The sequence below is a fragment of the Pseudorca crassidens genome, chromosome 4 (genome assembly GCF_039906515.1).
Source record: "Pseudorca crassidens isolate mPseCra1 chromosome 4, mPseCra1.hap1, whole genome shotgun sequence".
Taxonomy (NCBI): Eukaryota; Metazoa; Chordata; class Mammalia; order Artiodactyla; family Delphinidae; genus Pseudorca; species Pseudorca crassidens.
Window position 1 is genome coordinate 123,589,775 of NC_090299.1, and position 25,202 is coordinate 123,614,976.

Here is a 25,202-nt window from a genome sequence, read left to right on the forward strand (position 1 = left end):
CACTGTTACCTCACTTTGACTGTTGCTCTTCAGAAATCTGATGCCAGCCTTACCTTCAGTCCTGTGTAAGAGGCTTAGTGTTTTTTGTCTGGAGGACCCAAAGATTTTTTTCCTTACTTCCTTTTGAAGTTTTACTAGGCTATATTTTGGAGTTTATTATTCTGGGTTTTTCCAAGTGTATAGTAGGTTGTTGCCAGAATTAATGTATCTTGTACTTCCTCCTGCCCACCACAACATACAAATACATATTTGTTTTGGAAATACTCTATAAATTATAGTTTTAAATATTTATTCCTTTATTTTGCTTTTTATTCTTCAGAGTTTTCAGTTATACATATAACTTCTTTAAAGGTATATGTTAATAATGTTTTTCTCCAATCATTTTTTTCTTCTATAGTTTTATTCTCTTGGCTGACATTTTCTTGTTCCTTATTTTCCTTTATATTTTTACTTGAATCCAACCTTACTTTTTTTTTTTTTTTTTTGCGGTACGCGGGCCTCTCCCTGTAGTGGCCTCTCCCGTTGCGGAGCACAGGCTCCAGACGCGCAGGATTAGCAGCCTCGGGCCCAGCCGCTCCGCGGCATGTGGGATCTTCCAGGACCGAGGCACGAACCCGTGTCCCCTGCTTCAGCAGGCGGACTCTCAACCACTGCGCCACCAGGGAAGCCCCAACCTTCCTTTTCATTACTTTTTTTTTGGCCCTGCCAGAGTGTGGGATCTTAGTGCAGCATGTGGGTGAGATCTTAGTTCCCCAACCAGGAATCAAACCCACACCCCCTGCATTGAAAGCATGGAGTCTTAACCACTGGACCACCAGGGAAGTCCCTTTATTACATATTTTAAAAGTGATTTGTCTTTTTCTCAATCCCCCCCACCCTTCCTGAGCATGCTCAGTTCTTGTTTCATATCTTGTGTTTTGACCATTTCTGTTTTTGATTTTTGGTTCAAGATTTTTAAAAAATATGTAAAAGTCTGTTACAGATTCATTTTGGAATATTATTTTACAGTTTTCTGTTTGTGGATTTTTTTTCCTTTGGTGAGAATTTTCATTAGCTGGAGTGTTTGGACTTGGAATGTCTGTGTTCTTACAGTAGCTTTTAAAATTAGTGTTGTCTGCTATTTCTGTTCATTTCATGGCTCAGCATTACAACTTGTATGTAGATGGGGTGAGGGATTTGCTTAGTTTATAAGGTTTTCAGTTCACGAAATCGCATTTTTGTTGGTATGGTGCAGTATAATTTCTTTAATCTACAAGTTTTTTGTTTTTTGTTGTTTTGGTCTGTGAGGGGGAAGGGGTAGGTATATTGTACAGTTTTTGAAATTCTTTTTTGTTCTTTCAGAGTACTTAATTTCTACCCTTTGCTTCCTTCTTTTCCCTTCACCACCAGGCGTCTAAGGGGTACCCAATCCAAATTATTTTACTGTCTCCCAGAACTGTTGCCTTCCTGGGACTGCCATCTTTGATCCTGCGTACTTTACGTCCTCCTTTTCTGTTCTTTAGTAGCCAGTGATCTGATCTACCCTTGTCTCAGATGCCTTTTCTCAATATTTTCTATTTTCTATTTTCTCAATATTTTCTATTCACTTTTCTCAATATTTTCTATTCAATATTTTCTATTCACTGATAGCAATAATTATTTGTATTTACTGAAACAAGGGTTCAGGCTAACATTTTAGCACCTATTGTGTGTACTTATTATCTGATTTGTTCTTAAGCCGTTGTAACATGTAGGTATTACTATGCCTGTTTTACTTTGATGAAACTGAAGCTTAGAAAAGTTAAATAATTGTATTCAATAAATATTGAGTGCCTACTATATCTAAGGTTGTTTCCTATATGCTAAATGTGGAGTCATAAATAAAACTGATACTATTACAAAGATTTTAAAAAAGACATAATGATCCTTGATAATTATAAAATGTAGAATTGCTTGGTTATGTTGTTTGTTACATATATTTTAAATAGGTAAAGAAACACATTAACCAGAATTTGCAAAATAGACAAAAAAATAGAAACCACCTGCATAATCTGCTATCCTTTCCTGAAAAAATATTGTAATTCATATCTACTTCCTTGATAGTTACTTGGCATCTAATATTTATTGCCACAAGTTTATTTAATATTTCAATAATATGTCTAAGTGACATATGACAGTTTCTTTTTTATGTACAAAACAAAATGTAGTTGTATTGCATATTGTAAAGCAGATCATTTTTAGATACCACATGGCTGTGTTTTAGTAAATAGATTAAATAAAAGTGAACCTTTTTGGTTGGGTCTTAATGATATTGCATGATGGAAGGTGTCTATATTGAGATTATGTTTATATCTGTATCCTTGTTTATAGAAAAGGGATATTCATTCTAACTTTGCTCTGAAGTCATATGTTATGGGCTGCTGTGGGGCTGGGGAGTTTCCACCAATAATATAATATATCCTAATATTGATAATGTAATGAGTAGATATCATTCTACTCTAAGGAAAAGAATAAAAGGAGCAGAAAATGATAAACTTGAAGTGCATATACAAATTTCTCTTTTGTAAAATAATTCATTTACACTTGGAAACTTGATTAAGTAATTTGGGTTGTTTGCTGTGATATTTTGCTTACTGGAATGCCTATTTAAAAGAGGTATGCATGACCTGAATGTTAACTGAATATTTTCCATATGGAAGTAATTGGAGATTACTTCATGGGAGGACGTCCCAGGACGCATGGGACTAGAGACTGAGAACTTTTTGAGTACAGAGCTGTGCAGCCAAGTTTTACTTTCCGTGGCTTATTCCCAAATATTTATGCTTAGAAAAGTTTCAAGTCATCTTATTAGTTACCCCATTGGAAAGTTTGGAATCTGCTGTATATTTTCTTAAATACATAAGCTTATTATTATGCCAAGATTATGTACATTGGTGTATATTATTTCTTTTCTTAGTGCTAGATAAAATTTGTTAAAACAGGTTTTGGTGCTTGAGAAAATGTATGTTTCCAGATTTTCCTCATTTGTAAAGATTATTATTAAAGATAAAATAGAAGACAATTCAAAACTTTTGTAAAATGACCATTAAAGATAAATTAAATGATAGGTTAAAAAGATCATTGTTACAATCCTTTCAATTATGAATGAAAACTACGTAATTATTTAGTAACTATAAATGTCCACTGTGGTCATATTTAAAGGAAAACCAAATACTACTTTTAGTTAGTTCCTGATTTAAAAATTATTATTTTGCCAAATTTTATTAAAAGTATTAGAAATACACACACACACACACACACACACACACACACATACATATCTCTATATATGCTTGTTTCTATTCAGTTATTATGAACTTATATTTTCTGTCATTATGAACTTAACGTTAAAGGAAAAATATATCTTATGAACTAGTATCATTTGATTTTACTTCTCACCTTTACTGTTAGTTTCTTGTTTTTAAAGAAATTTATGAGGTCTTACTTTTATACCTGATTTAAATAGGAACTTTAAATATTTGACTGTTTAACCATAAAGTATTTGTCTATCAGGGAATATATTAATGTGTATTTTGTTTATATTGTCTTGTTCTCGATTTTCTAAGGTCTGCTTTTTATGTATAATTCCCTAGCATTTGGTGGTGTGGTCTAGTATGGTCTAGCCTGTGTGAAGGGAGAGTCATGTACCCAGAAGATAAATACTATTTGTTAGAGCATCAGTTTTACTTGAAGAGTTGGAAAAAGGGAACATTAGGCAATTTAACTGTTAAGTAATTAGAAGGTTATTTATATAATAGAATGAATTCACAAATAATACAAAGTAGAATGCAAAATGTGTGTTAATTTTTAATGTGAGTCAAGCATTCCAAACAATTTGGCTTTCAGGTAGGCTGTTTCAGACTGTACTTTTCATTGTCACAGGTTAGATGGAGCTGAAGAGTAGGGGGGATAAGATCGTTATATGTTTTTTACTTTTACCTTTGGTGGTTTTTTGCTAAACTGAAATGTGAGAAGTATTGTCCTAAGGTATTTACCCCTAACTCTTCAGCTGCCTCTGGATACCTTCTTTGTGCCTAGGATACCTTCCTAGGAAATCAGTTTGCCAGCATCTGCTTATCAGGACAAGGCCTGTTTCTGGGTTGGTAGTATAATACCTAAAGGCTTTCTTGTCTTGAGGTGTATCATCAGCAGAAGTTTGTCTTCCTTTCTGTAGATCTTTAGAATTTTAATCTTAGCCCTTAGATAGTGCTTTCAGTCTTTTTTGGTATTTTTATTGTCATTACTATGTTTAATTTTGTTAACTAGAATCTGCATTTTCTTTTTTTCTGTCCATTTAGTTGGGCTTTATACTTTTCTTTGCAAAAATCTTGTGTCCTTGAGGTAAATTTGCATCTGAGCATTTAATAATTAAACAAATTACCATTGTGAGTGGATTTATTTTATATGAATAGTGTGCCACAACTAAATTGTACTACGGTTGATTTTTCCTTTTTGTGGAGCTTTTACAGTGTTGACGGTATTTTTGTTTGCTTGCTCCCCCATATGTATAGCTAAGTAATTACCAAAAAAGGTGTTTTTTGCCATATTTATTCTGTAATTGCTACTGTGCAATTGAACTGCAAAAGGAGGACATTCTCACAGTGGTTATATGTCACTGCAGTAAAGTGATCAGTTGAGACTTGTATTGATTTAAGGAGTATGAAGGTGGTAGTGAAAGATATAAGACCCAGGCTTAATGAGAAGTATGTTGTAAAAAATTGGCAATTGACAAGAACTGTGAGGAATTTAGAAATACTTTTAAGGTTTGTGGAAATGTTGAAGAAAAGCGATGAGAGCATAACTTTATAAAGGTGTAATTGTGTAGTGAAAAGGATTATAAAAATGCAGGTAAATTGTACTGAAACTTATGTTTTGTAATGTTTTAATAACTGGGGCAAGTAAGATATTTTAAAAGTATCATGTGTTTCTTTTTAAATTTGTTGGTAGTTTCTATGAGACTGTCATCAGAACATTGAGGGATTCCTTTCAAACTGTTGGAGGCATTGTGGAAGCATTCCTTTGCAGTTTTGTAGCAATCAGGCAAGAAGCTTGAGAGGATAAATGCTGAGTGCTGTGTCTTCTTTGTTCAAGAAATAGAAATGCAGCATGAGATTTTTAAAGTAAAATTTTACATCTTTTACAAAAAATTATGATAGTGTGGAGTTTTTTGAAGATATGTGAAGGATAAAATAGGATTTAGTTCTCTATAAGGTAGGGATAAACTGTCGATTTGGATTGTGTTGATTTGTGAAATATTGTAATTAGGGTAAATTGAATGGGTGATGGGCAGTTTGAGAAGTGAGTGCTAATGCTTTTTTTTTTTTTTTCGGTGAAGATATTTTATTTTTCATAAAAATATAATTGTACAATGCTCTTCAGAGAAAGAAAAATTCCTTCAGTGCCCCAAAATACCATGTGATTTAGTAGTAATTTTCCTCTCCTTTAAAACTAAAAATGTAATTGATAATAGGCAACTGATTTCTTGTGAAACATCGCATTTATGTTTTTAAATTTTATTTGCCTTTGTTTTAACTAAAGGTAAGTCTGGTTTTAACCTATAGTTTTTGGAATGAGCCAAATCAAGCCTATCAGTTCAAAGATGATAAAATAAAATGCTAAATGGTGATGCTGATAGATACTGTCAGATAGCTGGTAAACAGTGATATCAATTTGCTGCAGCAAGATTCTGATTCCGATATATTAGAAAGATTTTAGGTAAAATAGAAAAAAAATTTAAGAACTTCAAGTATATCCTAAAATTTGATCTAGTCAAACTTATTCCATATTATACTCAGTTGCTCTAATATACAACGAATCTATGCTAAATTAATGACAGAAAATTAATGACTGGTCTAAATTTTCCCCCTTTCCTTTCCTTCTTTGGGAAAAGGAAAAAGGAAACATTACTCTGTGTACTCTACAGAGCAAGGAGAACAGCAGAACAGATGAAAGGGGACTGAGCTCACTGACTCTTCAACCGGCTTCTGTTCTCTCTCAGCCTGTATGTTGTCCTTATAGGTGAGTGAGAGATGCTAGGATTTCAGCATGCTGCTCCTTAACTGGAATGGGACAATTACTTAATTTATAATTCAAGATCTGATATCTATGTAACAACTTAAAACTCTTGACTAGCTGAGACCTTGTTTTTTAGATATTTTTCACCAGTCTGGCTCTAACTTTTCCACCTCTAAAATTAAAATAGAAAACAGCAACAAAAAATAACAGAATCCTAAGAAAATATATCATTAGCATTATTCAAAGATGCTAGCTTTTCAAATACCAGTTTTTACATAGTTATCATTAATGAGCAATCTGTATTAGATTTATTGCTGACTGAACAGTGTGTAGTCACTGAATTCACTATGCATCTTTTGTTTTAGGGGAAGACTGCTGTGCTTACATCCTTATTGTCCTCTCTGGGATTTTTAGTGTATTACTAGAAATCATGAAGTTAGATAATTTTCCTAACAAACCTTTGTCTAGCCCTGTAGGTTCTTTAGATTTGGGATGGATCTATTGGCTCTCTGCTTCAAAATAGGTCCTAAATCGTGATCACGGTCCTTCTCTTAGTGTTTCTCTGTCTTATTTTAGTGAGATGTGTGACCTCTGGGGAGGTCTCCTTACATTTAGTAAGTTGATCTTTCTCTTTTAGGTAGATAAGCCAAACTTCTCTTGAGGGAGAGTTTTTTTGCCTGTATTTTCTAAAGTGCCTCTCAAATGAACACTGTTATTCATTTCAAAAGTTGCCCAAAGTGGGAACCTGTAAGTCTTAAGTTGTTCTTAGTGAAAATATACAATTTAGAAAGATAAGTACCTGAATTAGAAGAAGTGGGTGTCTGGCTTGGGGGTGGGTTGACTGATGAAAAAAGTCAGTTTTGTGCAAGTGTTGCTTTTGCACCTTATGTCTTAGAACCACAACTGAATGGTTGGCTACTTCCAAGTAGAAACCTGATAAATCCTGGCTGGTTGGAGGTTTGGAGAGATCTCTACCAAGCCAGACTCGTAGGTAAGGCAACACAAGACTGAGGAAAGTTATTGTAAGGTTTTGATGAGTCGTCTAATGTTTGTCCAAAGGATACTCAGACTCTGGGAATTGTTCAGGGAACTAACCTGTTGGGGCCTATGCCATTCTGTTCCTCTGAACATTGTCTTAAGAGACTTATATGACAGACCCCACCCCCAGCTCAAGACAAATCTGTCTTATGCAAATAAGACAGATTTCCATCAATGATACAAGTTTTCAAATCTGATCAAATAATGGTATCATTTAATTTAGAGAGAAGTTAGGTTAAAAAAATAGTTATTAGGTAAATATAATGGAAAAATAAAAGGATATACAGATGAAACTTTATATTTTTAATAAAGAAGGTATACCATTGTAAGTATCAACGTAAAAAGTTTTAGATATGTAAGAATATTTATTTGGAAGACTTTTCTTCAAACGGTTACTGGTTTTTAATAGTCTTAAATTTTTTCTGAGAAACAGGGCCAAGTGGTGTGCCTTAAGGTTTTTATGAATGCCTGTCTTGGCCATACAATTGCTTTTAAAATCAACTTCTGAGTTAGCTATTAATACTTTTAATATGTGTGAAGTTATACATTTGTGAACCTAACTTGAGCCTATGTAGAACAGGCATTGGCAAGACTTCATGCAAAACTTTCTCTGCTATTAATAGAAAATCATAAGGAATCCCTTCTTGGTAAAATTTATATTTACATTGAAACTATTCTTAAAACTTATTAATACAAAATAACCAGACATATTTACTTTACCTTTATGCAGTCTATAGAAATAAATTGAAATACATTGTTAGGAGATCCAGATTTTCAAATGAGTGAGTTACAGATCATTAGTACAATGACCTGGAGTTATTTAACTGAGAAGTGATTTTTCATCTATTTTATTTTTTTTTAAATAAACTTTTAGGGACGTCCCTGGCGGTCCAGTGGTTAAGACTCTGTGCTTCCAATGCAGGGGGTGTGGGTTCAATCCCTAGTTGGGGAACTAAGATCCCACATGCTGCAAGGCGTGGCCAAAAAGTAAAAAAAAGTAAAAAAAGTAAAAAAAAAAAAAAAAAGAAACTTTTAAAATAATTGAAGTATAGTTTATATACAGAAAAGTTTAGGTGAACTTTTCTATACTGATGAACTTTTACAAAGTGAACACACCTTTGTAACCATACCTAGATCAAGGTATCCACTCCTCTGAAGCCTCCCTCTGTTCTGCCCCAGTCAAATAACCCATTCACCCGAAGTTAACTACTGTTCTGACTTTGTGATCAGAGATTAGTTTGGTTTGTTTTTGAATTCAATAGAATAATATATAGGCTTCTCCTCCCCTCCCCGCCAGCTGCTTCATATAGCATTGTGTTTGTGAGATGTATCTTAATTTTGTGTATGGCACTAGTTTTCTCATTTTCACTGAGGTGTAGGAATCCACTGTATAAACTACAGTTTATTTCTCCTTCCTACTGCTGACGGACATTTGGGTCGTGAGTTTTGGGCTCCTTAAATAATGTTACTATGATAAATCTTGTACATATCTTTCTGTGCACAAACATATACATTTCTATTGATTGTATACACAGGAGTTGTATTACTTAGTCATTGGGTATGTGTATTTTCACCTTTAGTAGATATTTCCAAATAGTTTTCCATACTGGTTATACGAATTTCCATTTCTACCTGCAGTGCATGAGAATGCCATTTGCTGCACATGCTCACTTACATTTGGTATTCTCTGATTTTTCGATTAAAAACTAGCCATTTTGGTGTGTAGTAGTATCTTATTGTGTTGTTTATCTGTGTTTTCCTGAGGATTAGTGATGTTGAGTACCTTTTCAATATGCTTATTGGTTTTTGAAATTATCTTTTATGAAGTTTTTTTTTGGTCTTTAGCTTATCTTAAAAACTGGGTTGTCTTTTTCTTGGTGATTTAAAGTTGTTTTTTTGTTTTTTAATATTTCATACATGAGTCCTTTGGACATGTGCATTGAGAAGATCTTCTCCTACCCTGTAGCTTTTTCATTTTAAGAACACAACTTTTTAATGAAGTCCAATTTGCTGTGTTTATCTTTGTGTCTTGTTTAAGAAATCTTTGCCTACCTCAAAGTAATGACAGTATTCACCTGTCATCTCACAGCTTTATTGTTTTAAACTTTATTGTTCAGGTCATACTTTCTTCTTCCCTCCTGTTCCATGGCCTGTGGATGGATGTGATTCATTTGACTGATTTTGATTTTAATAGTAGTAGTGATAGAAAATATACTGGTATGGCTTACTCATAAGAAAATGTTTTTATTTTTATATATGGCATTATAATTTCTGTATGATAACTTATTGCTAGTTAAAATAGATGATTTTTATTTTGTTGATTCTTTAAAAGGAATTTAAAAACTTTTTTTTTGTCTGACTCTAAAAGAGGCAATCAGTTTTACTATATACTATGTCATGTTCTGTCTTATTTGTTTTGTTTTTGAGGAGTCATAGTGTGATGCCTTAAAGACATTGGATTGTGCAGTCAATGGCAGCTACTATATTTAAGCAGATGAATGAATCTCTATAAGGTTTGGTTTTGTAATCTATAAAATGGAGAGTAAATAAGGTGATTAAAAAAAGTGTGCGTAAGTTTTTTCAAATCTTTGGCAATGTGCCTGACAAACACTAAGAGCACTATAATATTTAGTGCTTTTTTCTTGAATTTTTGAACTTCATTTTGAAGATTATTTTGACCTGAGACTTGACTGAAAGGACATATACTATGTTTATTATAAAATTATTCACAGCTAACTTTTGTAAGTAGTAAAATTAATTTGTAAGTTTATGCATTTCTTTTTATTGTGGGTAAAATCTTAATTTTTTTTAGTATCAACATAAGGTGGATTTAAAAATACTTATGTTAATTTTTTAATAAAATAGAATATAATAAATAAATAGAAAATATATATTAATAAATATTTTAAAATATCTTTCTATTTCATTGGCTCTACTTTAACTCTGTAGATGCTACAGTTACATTGTCTAGCTGCTACTTAAAAGGTGGTAACTAGATACTAGAATGTAGAGCTTGGCATTGTATGTTGATGGTTAGGAATAATTTAACATATGGATGCTTTTCTAAGACATTGTTAGTATGCTGTTATCTGATTTGTTATAGAGCTCACTCTTTTTGTAGTCTAGTAACTGCCAATATCTGATAATTCATTAACTTTTCCATATATTACATTTAAACTTTCAGTTGTTTATAAGGTTAGGAAAAATTTTGTTAATCATTTGCCAAAGTTCAGCACGTGCTTTGGGTTTTAAAGTAGTGTGAAAAAACAAATTGCTGTCATGAAAATGGGATTCCTGCATACACTTTACAGATTAGAGGTAACTCCGAAGTTGAAAAATTATTCCTGATATATTTATTTTTTTATTATTTAGGGAGTCTCAACGAGATTTTTAAAAGGCTATCAAATATTTGGTAAGTACGTATTCTCCATGTTAAATACTTTGCATGTTACTTAAGTTTACATGTATATTACATTAATGGCATTTATAATAATAGCCTGTGTAAATTATAATTTATATTTCTTTTAATTTTTACCCAGTATTGGAATTTCTTCTCTTTATATTCTGATCCTCTTCTGATTCTTTCTACACATTGCATCAAGAAAATTCTTCTAGCGTGCAGGCTAAGTATTAAAAGAGTTCAAAGAAAATAGTAGCCTTCATGGGCAGAAATGCTAATACTTTGTGAATGAAACAGGATTTTCCTCACTTGCGATTTTTGTAACAGTTTTTGATTAGCTGTTGATACGAGTACAGATATCAAGATTCTTCAGCCATCCCTTACTCTACTCCTTACATTAGGTCCAGTTCATCACAATAAGCCAATGTGAAGACTCCGATCAGACCTTATGCTGTTTCCTATTTGGGCCACTCCAGTTTCTTTGTAATAACATTATAATATGAAAATTTGATAAGGGCCTGTAATTAAGAATTTCATAAACTTTTGATTTCACTAGATAGTGCTTTTACTGTTTTTACTTTTTTTTTTTTTTTTTTTTTGCGGTGCGCGGGCCTCTCACTGTTGTGGCCTCTCCCGTTGCGGAGCACAGGCTCTGGACGCGCAGGCTCAGCGGCCATGGCTCACGGGCCTAGCCGCTCCTCGGCATGTGGGATCTTCCCGGACCGGGGCACAAACCCGCGTTCCCTGCATCGGCAGGCAGACTCTCAACCACTGCGCCACCAGGGAAGCCCTACTTTTTAAAATTTTTGAGTGAAAGTGGGAGAATTAATCTCAGAATGTGTTTCACTTCACTATATAGGATTTTAGAGTTTTGTGCTGTGGTGATTATATAGGTGTAACAATGCTTTGGTTGGTTACTCATGATAGATTTAAAAATTTTTGGATATACTTCAACAGTGAGGGGAAAGTATCAAGTGGCATATGTAGATTTTGATTATTTTAATATAGTAATAAAATTTTTTTAAGGATGAATACATTTACTTGATTAGCTAAAGGAAATTTCCTAGATACATGAAGAAATATTTAATCATTAATTTCTTTTATTATACTTTTTATGTGTTTGAAACAATAAATATTCAACTGAATGATATTTCTAAAATTCTGTAATAATCATAGTTAATGTAAGTATTCAACAAATTATACCACTCTATTTACTGTATATTTATAATAAATATAACATTTTTAGGAGCAAATGATGTTACAAAAATCTCTTAAACAAAATTTTACTACTTTAAAATGTGGTAACTGATTTCTGGTGATGTATTAAGTGGAAAAAGCAATTTACTGCCATCTTTTCCCCCATTGATGCAAATATTTGAGTTAGTTTGAGTGAACCATATTCAGAGTTGTGTATTCATTACTGCTATCTAGTTTTAGACATCTCCCCCCCCACCCCCTAGGCAACCAGTAATATACTTTTTCTATGAATTGTGTATTCTGGACATTTCTTATAAATGCAATCATACAATATTTGTCATTTTGTGTCTGGCATCTTTCACTTAGCATAATATTTTCAAGGTTCACCCATGTGGTAGCGTGTATCATTTATTTTTATGGCTAAAAAAGATTCCATTGTATACCACATTTTGTTTATCCATTCATCAGTTGGTGGGTTGTATCTACGTTTAGGCTATTAGGAATGCTTCTGCAGTGAACATTCTTGCATAAGTTTTTGTGTGCACTTATGTTTTCATTTCCTTTGGGTGTATACTTATAAGGGGCAGAGTTGCAGGTTAGTATAGTAACTGTGTGTAACTCTGAGGAACTGTCAAAATGGATGCACTGTGTTACAATCTCACCCCAGTGTATGAGGGTTCCAATTTCTCCACACTCTTGCAGACATTGATTGTTACACTGTCAATCTTTTTTGTATTTTAGCCATCCAGATAGATGTGAAGTGGTATTTCATTGTGGTTTTGATTTAGATGTGAAATGGTATTTCATTGTGGTTTTGATTTTCATTTCCGTAATGACTAATGATGAGCATTATTTCATGTGCTTATTGACCATTTACATATGTCCTTTGGAGATGTCTCTTCACATCCTTTGCCCATTTTTTAATTAGGTTGTCTTTTTATTGTTAAACTATACACGTTCTTTATATATTCTGGAAACTAGCCCCTTATGAGATAATATGATTTGCAAATACTTTCCCCCATTCTGTGGATTGTCTTTTCACTTTCTTTCTGGTGTCCTTTGAAGCACAAAAGTTTTTAATTTTGATGAAGTCTGATTTATCTCTTTTTTTCTTTTGTTGCTTATGCTTTTGGTGTCATATTGCAAAATTATCTTTAAATAAATATTCATTGATAGTCTAGGTCTGTGACAAGGTTTTAATTATCACAGGGCTGTAAAGCATTGACATTTCCTGTGTTTGACAGCCAAAGCCCAAAGGAAGCAATTATCCTTGTATTTGTGCTTCAATTCCTCAGCTAATTGTTTTAAGCAAAACATTATGTTTTGATTCCATGTGTTGCCATGAAAACGTTAGCTGTGTGTGATATGTTTATTGATATTGGTCTCATGAATTCATAGTTAGTTTTTTAGATTGGAGAAGAACTAAGTATTTAGTTTATGTGGTGTTTATTGCATATTTGATTTCATACCTTAATAAACCATCGCTTTTTAGGCTAAGAGTATTATCAGCTTTTTAGCTTTTTAGCTTTCCTGTGAGGAAAAAATAGATTTTGAGAATCTTATTGATTTTAATCTTGTGCAGGTTATTTGTAGCAGTGATATTTTGATGTTTTTGTAAACCTACATATGGAATACGTATATTTTTCTTCTGCTTTATTAAGTATGTGCCTTTTTAATTTTTATGGGACCATTTTAGTTTCTTATTTTTTACATTATGTGGTTTTTAAATCAACTGGAGGTATATTTCAGGATGTATTGGCCTGTAATGTCTAATTCAGTTTTTTAGAAAAATGGCATGTGACAATGAAGTGTCACTACTCTTAGTAGATTGGCTTTCTGTGTAAGGGCAAGAGGTTGTAATACATTATAACAAATATATTTTTATTTGGGGAATTTACTTTTGTATCTTTCATATTATCTAATAGTATTCTGTGTTAACTTCAGGTTAACCAAAGTCTATTTTAATGAAATTTTATAGAGCTAAGATCATTGATATTCTTCTTGTTAGTTGATTTGAAATCATAGTGTCCATTGATGAACAGTCCTTAAGTGCCCATTGGATGAGTGATATTGTTCTTTACATTGATGTGTGTTATACTATCTGTGGACATTTTGCAGTGGAAAAGGAAATAAAAACTGACATCTCATTCATGGTGGTATTAATTGTGGTGGTATTAATTGTGATAAAAATAAGGAAAAGATTTAGCTGAGAGAGTTACCTCCTCCTATGGTTATATGTCAGATATGGTGATTAAGAGGATTTTGATGATCTATTTATGGCTGAATTAAGGTGAAATGGCTTTTGTGCACTATTCTTTCCCCCTTCCCTTCTCTTGTTCTAAATGCTTATTTACTAACATAATAACTGAATATATATTAATTCTCTTTGAGTATTTATATTTGAAATGAGGTTTTAATATTAGTAGAGACCTCTTTTTCTTACAAGGGTAGGAAGGATTACCCTTTAGTTAAACCACTAATTTGTCACTAAAGTCAGTAAGGCCTGCCTTATACTACAGGGGGCAGCTTCTCAGCACATATACTAGAGTTTGCCATTCCGCTGATCTATAATACCTTGGAGATATTGGTCAGGGTTGTATGGATAGAACAATTAAACTATTCTTCATCAGAGGGGTCTTTCACTACTTGCTTTTTTTTTTTTTTTTTTTTTTTTTTTTTTTTGCGGTACGCGGGCCTCTCACTGTTGTGGCCTCTCCCGTTGTGGAGCACAGGCTCTGGCCGCACAGGCCCAGCGACCATGGCTCACGGGCGCAGCCGCTCTGCGGCATGTGGGATCCTCCCGGACCGGGGCACAAACCCGCATCCCCTGCATCGGCAGGCGGACCCCCAACCACTGCGCCACCAGGGAAGCCCTTTCTTTTTTTTTTTGTAATTAATTAATTAAATTTATTTATTTTTGGCTGCGTTGGGTCTTCATTGCTGTGCGTGGGCTTTCTTCCTGTAGTTGCGGCGAGCGGTGGCTACTCTTCGTTGCGGCAGGTGGGCTTTTCATTGTGGTGGCTTCTCTTGTGGCTCTAGGCATGCGGGCTTCAGTAGTTGTGGCACGTGGGCTCAGTAGTTGTGGCTCGCGGGCTCTAGATTGTGGGCTCAGTAGTTGTGGCACACGGGATTAGTTGCTCCATGGTATGTGGGATCTTCCTGGACCAGGGCTTGAACCTGTGTCCCCTGCATTGGGAAGCGGATTCTTAGCCACTGCGCCACCAGGGAAGTCCCTCTTTCACTACTTTCTAATCTCAGGAAAGCTCAGCTAGACTTGAATTATTCTAAATGTCACACTGTTTTTTGCACAAATGTCTGAAAGCTATTGCACAAGTAGTATGACTTTTTTTTTCTCCCAATACAGTTACTGTAGTAACCACATCATGCAGAGAAGTTTTCCTAAAAGCTTTTTCCTTCAGAACTTACTTTTAAAAAAATTTTTTTAATTTAATTTTATTTACTTTTTTTATACAGTAGGTTCTTATTAGTCCTCAATTTTATACACATTAGTGTATACATGTCAATCCCAATCGCCCAATTCATCACACCACCATCCCCACCCCCCCACAGCTTTCCCCCCTTGGTGTTCATATGTTTGCAGAACTTACTTTTTAAATGAAAACTTAATCCAGATTAACTCACATTCAGTCTAGTAGCCATCTTAATTTTATTCTTATTAATATCTAAGATTTCCATTCTCTTGATCTTTCTTCAGAAATTTCTCAGTCTATTAATCCAGGGGTCCCCAGTCCCCGGGCCGGGAGCCAGTACTGGTCCAAGGCCAGTTAGGAACCAGACTGCACAGCAGGAGGTGAGCGGTGGGCAAGTGAGCGAAGCTTCATCTGTGGTTCCCCATTGCTCACGTTACCGCCTGAATCACCCTCCGCATCCCCATGGAAAAATTGTTTTCCACAAAACTGGTCCTGGTGCCAAAAAGGTTGGGGACCACTGTATTAATCTAAAGAGTTACAACCGTTCATTTCTTCTGTTTTATCCCCTGTTCGTGGACTGCTTTATTTTGCTAGAGTGATATCAGTTTACTGTCTTGAGAGGTTCCTAGTATAAATTCACATTCCCCCGGCCCTGCCCCAGTATAGCCTCAGTGCTTCTTGGTCATCTTTATCTCTTTTTCATCTTCTATTTCATTCCACATTATTAGTTATTTGGAACCTTTCCACTCTCCTCAAATGACCAGTCCTGTCCCTATTTCGCTTATTCTTTCTTCATTTCATATTTTATACTCTTTCTTTCCCCAGTCTAAGTTTACTCAAGGAATAAAATGTTTTCATTTCTTTCAAAAGCTAACATCTATATTCTCAGTCTTATTCCTCCTTTCCTTCACTGGAACCTTGTTATTCTTCCTTTTATGCTCCATGCCGGGTTCTCTGCCTTATCACACTAAGTCTTGAAAAATATCTTACTTCTACTATTTTCCTATCTTTCCCGTTATCACTGAGCTTGTTTGATTTATAGTTGTTGACTCTAGGTGTCCAATTTCTCAACTTTTATTCAACTACCTTCTGCAGTTTGACTATTGTTTCTACTAGTGTTCTGCTTCCTCAAATGAAAGTAAACCACTTTTCTTACCTACCCAGATAGACATTGGTTAGGTTGATGATAGAATGTTCTGTATCATCCCCCAAATAAGACTGAGTTCCAATTGCTAATCTGTGTCTTTTCTTTTCTCATCCTGTCCTACCTTTTTCAGCATTTGGTATTTTGCTTCTCCTTAACATTCAGTTCTCCCTTGTCTTCTGTAATACTTTAATGGTTTTTCTACTACCTCTCCAACTAAATGCTTGCTTTCTTTGTTATTGCTTTTTTCCTTTACATACCCCTTATGTATAAACTGGGTTGAAGCTTTGCTCCTCCTCATTATATATCATTTTTAGGAGGTGGTCTCTGCTTTTATTATGTAAATTATCACAAATTTGTGATGACTCACAGATGCCACATTTTCCTTTATTACGTGTTTTACTTGAGTCATTAGGTCTTAAGCACCACAAAATTAAATTAATATTTCTCAAGCTGAAAATATTGCCTCGATATATGCATGGAACTCAGTAAACACTTGTTGAATCACTGAATGACTCATCTTAGTCTCCCGGTCTGTTTAGTCTGTTCTTTTTGTTTTAGATAACAATTTTACCCATTCACCTATTCTCATATTGCAAGGCTTATAACATCTTTGACCACCTCTTGTCTGTGCTGGTTAATATTAGTTATCGTATTTTGGTCCTAAGCTTAACTAATGAGGCAGATGATATTCCCATTTGCAGATGGTAAAAATAAGGATCACAGAGGTTGTGATTTGCTTATAATTTCACAGGTAGTGGTGGAGTTGAAAATTAACATCTGATTCCTTATCACATGTTTTCTGGTTTTCACAGAAAACATTCTAATGATAAAAGCAGTATGATGGACAAGAAATTATTGTCAGTGTACTGTGTGAGTTAAGGTAGAGAAAACAGGAAGGTGGGAATACTTTAAATTGTTACGTGATGAGATGAAGTCCTAATTTGGTGGGAGGAATGAAAATCAAGGATGTGAGAAGTTTGTCCCTGAAGATTAATAGAATTTTGACATCTGTTAGTGATGCAGGGATGCCGGTAAAGTATTGAATGATCCCTCAGATAACAGTGATAAAATCCGGATAAAATATTGAAAGAAAAACTATTTAAAAGCAGCAGAAAATGACCAAAAGGAGACAGAAGTCAGCTGAGAAGTTATCCTTTAAAGCCTGAAAATACAATGTGTAAGAGTTGTACATTTGTGGTTTTCTTGCTTTTGAGTGCATCCCAACCTCCTGTATTTCCAGTAGTACAGGACAGAAGTTAAATCTAGCCAAGTAGCTGGAAATTTATTGAGGGAAATCCTAGAAGCAAGTGAACCACTGAAAAGTAAACAAAAACTGATGGAATTTTTTGCCAGCCCACCACCATTACAAGCAATTCTAAAGGAAGTTCATCAGTCTGAAGGGAAATGGCACCAGATTTCAAGTGTTATTTACAGGAAGAAACCAACATCAAAAATAGTGAGTAATTGGGTAATTATAAAAAACTATATACAGTTGACCCTTGAACATTATGGCATTAGGAGCACCGACCCTCCACACTGTTGATAATCTGAATATAACTTTACAGTTGACTCTCTGTATCTGGGTTCCGCATCTGAGGATTCAACCAACCATGGATTGTGTAGTACATATTTAGTGAAAAAAATCGATGTATAAGGGGACCTGAACAGTTCAAATCTGTGTTGTTTAAGGGTCCACTGTGTGTGTGTGTGTGTGTGTGTGTGTGTGTGTGTGTGTGTGTGTGTGTATATATATATATTTTGCGGTACGCGGGCCTCTCACCGTCGCAGCCTCTCCCGTTGCGGAGCAACAGGCTCTGGACGCGCAGGCCCAGCGGCCATGACCCACGGGCCCAGCCGCTACGCGGCACGTGGGATCCTCCCGGACCGGGGCACGAACCCGTGTCCCCTGCATCAGCAGGCGGACTCTCAACCACTGCGCCACCAGGGAAACCCTCCACTGTATACTTTTATTATTTAAAAAAAATTACTGATTAAAGCAAAACTTATAATACTGTATTTTTGGGTTTGTAATGTATATATGAGAACAACAGCACAAAGTTGGGGGTGTTGTGTTCTTGTATTTCTCTGATGTTAATGTTGAGCATCTTTTCATGTGTTATTGACTATTTGAATATCTTTGGTGAAGTATCTGATCAAGATTTTAAGAATTGACATATTACACAGTATTTAATATAACATGTCATAATAAGACCTATTATGACAAATTGACATACTAAGCAATATTTAGTCTTTTTTTTTTGGCTGCACTGTGCGACTTGTGGAATCTTAGTTCTCTGACCAGGGATTGAACCTGAGCCCTTGGCAGTGAAAGCACTCAGCCCTAACCACTGAGCCCCCAGGAATTCCCAACAATGTTTAGTCTTCTAACTTATGAACATGGTATATCTTTCATTTATTTAGATTGTTTTTTCATTTCTCTCAGTAATGTATGGTAGTTTTTTTTTCTTAAGGTGGTAAAAAAAAAACTGAACTCTGTACACATTAAGCAATAATTTCTCATTTCCCCCTCTCCCAGGCCCCAGTAGTATCTAATTTACTTTCTGTCTGTATGAATTTGCCTATTTTAGATATTTCATACAAGTGTACTGTCATCCAGTATTTGTTCTTTTGTGTCTGGCTTATTTCACTTGGCATAATGTTTTCAAAGTACATCTGTGTTGGAGCATGCATCAGAATTTCCTTCCTTTTTATGGCTGAATGATGTTCCATTGCAGTATTCCACATTTTGTTTATCTGTTCATCTATTGATGGACACTTGGGTTGTTTTCACTTTTTGGCTGTTGTGAATAATGCTGCAATGAAATTTGGTGTACAAGTACCTGAGTCCTCTTTTCAGTTCTCTTGGGTGTATATCTAGGAGTGGAATTGCTGGGTCATATGGTAGTTCTATGTTTAGCTTTTTGTGAAGCTGCTAAACTGATTTCCATTGTGGCTTCAACATTTTACATTACCATCAGCGATTTACAAGGGTTATAGTTTCTCCACATCCTCATCAGTGCTTGTTATTTCCTATCTGTAGTACCTTTGTGGGGCAGATTCCTTAGGATTTTCTACATAAACAATCATGTGAACAGAGACAGTTTTACTTCCTTTTTGATCTTTTTGCTTTTCTTTTTCTTACCTTTTTGTTTGGAATTTCTACAATATAATGTTGAATATAAGTAAGGAGAATAGACATTCTTGCCATGCTCCCAAACTTAGGGAGAGTATATTCGATATTTCATTATTAAGTATGTTGTTAACCATAGGACTTTCATAGGTACTCTATCTGGTTGAAAAAGTTCTTTGCTGAATGGTTTTGTTTGTCTGTTTTTAATCATTAATGGTATTTGATTTTATCACTGACTTCTGCATCTATTGCCACAATCATATAGATTTTCTCTTGAACTATTAATGTGGTTGAATTACATTAATTATTTTTCATGTTAACTCAACCCTGCATTCCTAGATAAACTTTACTTTGTCAGACTGTATTACTGTTTTTATGTATCACTGGATTTGATTTGCTGAAAATTTTGGCAAAACTGGAAAGTGTCCTCTTTTCCTCTATTTTGTATACTACTGGCATATGTTTATATGCCAAATATATAGTTTGTGTAAATCTGGCATATGTTTTCCTTAACTGTTTGGTAGAATTCACCAGTGAAATCATCTTGGTCAAGAGTATGTTTTGAAGGAAGGTTTTGGATTTATGGATTTTTTATTCTTCCTGGTTTTATTTTTTTATGGGTAAGTCAGCTGTTTTAGTAATTGGTGCTTACCAATTGGTGCTTACCAAATGGTTAATCCATTTTTCTGTTATGAAATCTGGTTACTGGATTGGATTTTTTTCTCTCTTTTCAAATAGTAGTTTTATTCCTCATTTAGTTTCCTTGGGTTAGTTACAGTAATGAAGAGAACTACATCTTAAGTATTTAGTGATTTAAAAATATGTAAATGGACTTATATATACTACCAAATGTAAAATAGATAGCTAGTGGGAAGCAGCCACATAGAACAGGGAGATCAGCTCGGTGCTTTGTGACCCCCTAGAGGGGTTGGATAGGGAGGGTAGAAGGGAGACGCAAGAGGGAGGAGATATGGGGATATATGTATATGTATAGCTGATTCACTTTGTTATATAGCAGAAACTAACATACCATTGTAAAGCAGTTATACTCCAATAAAGATGTTTAAAAAAATGTAAATGTATAAATTGTCTTCGGTTCACCCATGTGTCACCTAGGTTTTGAACTGCTTTTTCCTCCGTGTTTTAATGTTTTTGCTTGGATGCTAAAGAGGACTTTAATTCATTGTAGTTTTGTACTGTAGGATTCTTATAATAGCTTTTTGTGTATATGTCTGTGTGGTCCTATGTTGTAGTATAGTCTTGCCAGGGAAAACTTGATTTTGTTTGATTTAAGGTCTGGTGAATGCCATTCTTCCTCCTGTACATTTACTGCTACCCCAGCACAACCTTATATATAATAAAAACAAATTTCTTTCCTAAACTGTAATGTGAACTTTTGATCTATAATAGTTTTAACCTAACTCACAGTATACAGAGTAGGCAAATGTGAAAAATACCCAGCTGGTTATTTGGCATATGGCAGTTTAATAAGTTAAAAAAATTCCTGTTATTGCCTATTTTGAAATTGCATAGTGTTTTGAACTAACTAGTGTGATTTGAACCTAAATTTTAATGTGAGGCACGTTCTAATCCTGCTTCTCTCACTTACCTTTCTCACTGTGAATTTCGTAATACTTTGATTATATTCTTTATACTTTATTAGAGATCCATTTTTTATTTTCTGTTGCACTTTCTGAAATTTGTTAGTAATTTTTTTTTCTTCTCCTAATGTTACATAAGATTTGAATTCCTGGGACAAAACTCTGGTAACAGTGGGTAATTCTTTTAATATTAGCACTTCTTTCTCACATTCAGTTATGTAGTTATTGCCTGGCAAATGTCTGAAAAGATCTTTTAACACAAATTTAAAGATTTCTGTAGGTATAAGTAGCAGACAATTTGTTTGGTTTTGGCTAAAGTAATCTGAGCTGGGGATATATTTCATTTAATTTGGGTGTAGTGGTATATATTTATATGGAGATCAGTCATGACCATGTATAATTGTAGGGATGTGTTCTTAATGTCCAGTGGCTCTAGCCATTGAGACAGGAATGTATAAGGCTAGAGCGCATATACATTATGAAAGTGTCCTGCGATGGTCGTTACTAGAAGTATGAGTACACTACTAGTAGCAGCAAAGGAGAAACTAGGTTTGAAATTTACAAAGTCAGAATCAAGTCTATGGAAATGTTTACAGATACATATCTAAAACTGTAAGATTAGGTTTTCATCCTACTCATTCAAAATGTCTGTACTCCTGTATAGAAAATAATACATAATGTAATGTGTATATTGTATATTCACCAAATATTTTTCCTATTTTAGTTGAAATAGCATATTTAATAAAATTAAAATATGTGATTTCATCTGCCTATTGGAACACTTTAGTAAAGCAAGTATGAAATAATAGACTTCTGATTTGGAAGTATGTTGAAGGTGTATTCTTTTGTCATATTTACATTTATTTAAGAATTAAGATAAAATTTAGATTAAATTAATGGAATATGAAACAAAAATGGTTAAAGATGTGCCACAAGTAATTAGAAGTTATTCTGACATTGCAAAGTGAATTGTGACATAAAAATGTTTTGATCATGCAAAAACAGTAATTCATTTAAGAGGAAAAAATATAAACAGAAGTAATAGGCTCTTGGTTTTTTGATAGTCCAATTAATGAAAATGAATCTTATGAAAATATTGGAAAAATATTTAAATAACTTACTTGTTTGAAACCAGAATCTCTGATCAGTGAACATAGCATAAAACTCATAACCCACCAAGAATGACATTGATGATTGTCTTATCATCAATGAATGTCTTAAATTTAGGGTATGTAAGATTAGTTACTGCACAAGAAAACTTGAATTGAAATCTCAAGTTTATATATGAAAGGAGCGTGATAGGAGTTCCTCATATTTGTCAACTCTCTCAAAAATTTACACGACATTCCCAATAACAGGTTGTGAAATTTGAAGTTTGTAAACTTTGAATAATAAAAAATAAATTATGATAAACTATGCTAGAGGAAAGACTAAATTATCCTCCTAATCTCTGTATAAGAAACAGTATAAAATTTTGTCACATGAAAAGCCAAGCAAAGATTACTCAACCAAAAAATGAAGGAATTATGGCATAACAGAATTGTGTCAGACATTTAATTAACGTGTTATTTTTCTGGATTTATTTATGGTATTTGTCAGTCTTTTAAAAATTAGTATTTTGTTATTTTTTCACATTTCAAATATGTATTCACTTTCATTTCTAATTTTGTATTTGTAATTTTGTATTCTTTCTTTTAAATCCTCCAATTTTTAGAAGCTTCAGGCCCCTTAAAACTTAGATGTGCCCCTATTAAAGGGATAGAGCACACACAGATGCAAGTGCAGTCTGATGGGCTTGGCGGGGGATGGTTTAGAGAGACTGTCTTTCTGAAGAGGTGGCACTTGAACAAAGATCTGATTAAAGGCATGGAGAGAACCTTATGAGGGTTTGGCGGAAAGAGCAATTCAAGTAGGGGCACTGTTGTGGGAATGTCTGGTATGCTTATTAAGAGGAGGCAATGAGGTTGGAGCCCAGTGGTTGGAGATGAGATTGAAAAGGAAAGCAAATTATATACTTAAAGCAATTATATATGGCCTGGATAAAAATTTAAGGAATTTAGATTTTGATTCTAGTTATAATAAGCTTACCATTGTAGAATTTTTCACATTTTCAAACTGGCAATGAAACTTTTTCAAGTGCTCATTTGGGGACCCAGTTTGCTTTCATCTTTTAGGTCCTTCATCCTTGTGCTTTATTTTCATGTTCCAACTGCATTAGGAAGGAGAAATAATCTGCATACCCACTCTCTTAAAATGCCCAATGCAGAAGGGCACACATAGTTTCTAAAATTCATTTTCCTTTGATGAGAATTTAGGTGTAATTGTAAGGCAGAGTGCCCTGCTACATTGCCGTTACTATGGAAGGCGAGAATGAATTTTGGTTAGAAAATTTGTTGTCACTACCACATTAATACTTAGGTGTTAGGACCTAATATCTGACTTATTCTGACTTCTTAGGATTCCATATGAAGGTTGTACTATAGTTTAATGTTTAGCCATTCTCTTATTGCTAGATTAACGTAATTTTTAAGTTCTTGGTATCATAAGCAAGGCTGCAACAAGCAACTTTGTTATGTTTACTTGAATATTAGGGTAGCTAACAAAAAGTATAATTGCTGTATAATAAACATTAAAAAAATGTAATAGATACTGTGAAATTGTCCTTCACGTGTTACTCTCGTCAGTGGATGGGTATATCCATTTCACTACCTCCCCATTAATACTTGATGTTGTTTTTGATAATCTTTTAACTGAAAAATATATTCTCTTTGTTTTGGTTTGCATTTTCTTAATTATTGGTGAGGCTAAACACCTTTTTGTAAGTTTTTGGTAATTCTTTCTACTGTGAATTGTCTACTTATGTATTCCCATTTTTTCTATTAAAATTGTCTTTAAAAAATATAATCTAGTTATCATTTTAATCCTTTGGATTTTCCGTCTCTTTCAAAAACATTGTCCCAGTTTTTTGCCAGTTAAAAAAATTTTTTTAAATGGTGTTTTATATCGTACGTGGTATTTCTATATTGTTTCAATATAGAAATGGAAAATATTGAAATATTACTGGTTTCCAAACTACTCTGTGGAAGCAAATATTTTACAGATTCTATAGACTAAAGTTTTTTAGATTAAAAACGTCTAATGTTTATTTATTTTCTCCTTTTTAAAAAATTTCAAACCTACAGGTGAGAAAATAATACAGTGAACTCTTCACTTAGACTCAACCAGTTGTTAACATTTTGTTAATATTTTGCCACATTTTTTCCAGTCTGTATCTCTATTTCTATTCATACCCATATCTGCATTTACATATATACATATAATCTTCTTTTGATTACACATTTAGAAAGTAAGTTTTGAGCAAGCAGGTGGTTGCCAGAAGGGAGGAGGGGGTTGGAGGAAAGAACTAGGTGAAGGCAATTAAGAACTACAAACTTCCATTTGCAAAATAAATGAGTCATGGGTAAGAAATGAACATTGTGGGGAATATGGTCATTAACTATGTAAAATCTTTGTACAGTGACATATTGTAACTATACTTAACATGGTGATCATCCTGAAATGTATAGAAAAACTGATTCACTATGTTAACAGGAACGAACATAGTGCTTGAGGTCAGTTATACTTCAAAAACAAACAAACAAACATACATACATAGAAAAGGAGAACAAACGTGTAGTTACCAGAGGTGGGGTATGTGGGGAGGGTAATTGGATGAAGGCAGTGAAAAGGTATAAGCTTCCAGTTATAAGACAAGTACTAGGGGTATAATGTACATGATAAATGTAATTAACACCACTGTGTGTTATATATGAAAATTGTTAAGAGAGTAAATCCTAAGAGTTCTCATCACAAAGAAAATTTTTTTTTCCTGTTTCTTTAATTCTGCATCTATAGGAGATGATGGATGCTCACTAAACTTACTGTGGTGATCATTTCATGATGTATGTAAGTCAAATCATTTTGCTGTATACCTTAAACTTATACAGTGCTATATGTCAATTATATCTCAAAGCTGGAAAAAAAAAAGTTTTGTACGTTCTGACATTTAACTGCTAAATACTAAGCATGTTTGATATAAAAATAAGATTTTTGAAAATGTATAGCAACAGTATCATTATTGTACCCATGAAAATTAGCCTTGATTTGATAAAATCTAATAATACTGTCCATTTTCAAATTTTCCTAATTGCTTTCTAAAGATTTTTATAATCCCCACCCCCATCTG

The 25,202-nt window shown here is 33.9% G+C and overlaps 1 protein-coding gene across 4 annotated transcripts in view; it reads left to right on the top strand.

The window, feature by feature from the left end:
• The window catches only part of FBXW7 (F-box and WD repeat domain containing 7), a 205,753-nt gene that overhangs the window by 50,000 nt on the left and 130,551 nt on the right, over window positions 1-25,202 (top strand). For 3 of the 4 annotated variants that reach the window (XM_067736663.1, XM_067736658.1, XM_067736659.1), the window contains exon 2: window positions 10,444-10,483. The exons of the other annotated variant lie outside the window; for it this stretch is intronic. The gene's annotated coding sequence lies outside the window, so the exon portion shown is untranslated. The remainder of the gene's footprint in view (window positions 1-10,443; window positions 10,484-25,202) is intronic. 4 annotated transcript variants of the gene reach the window in all.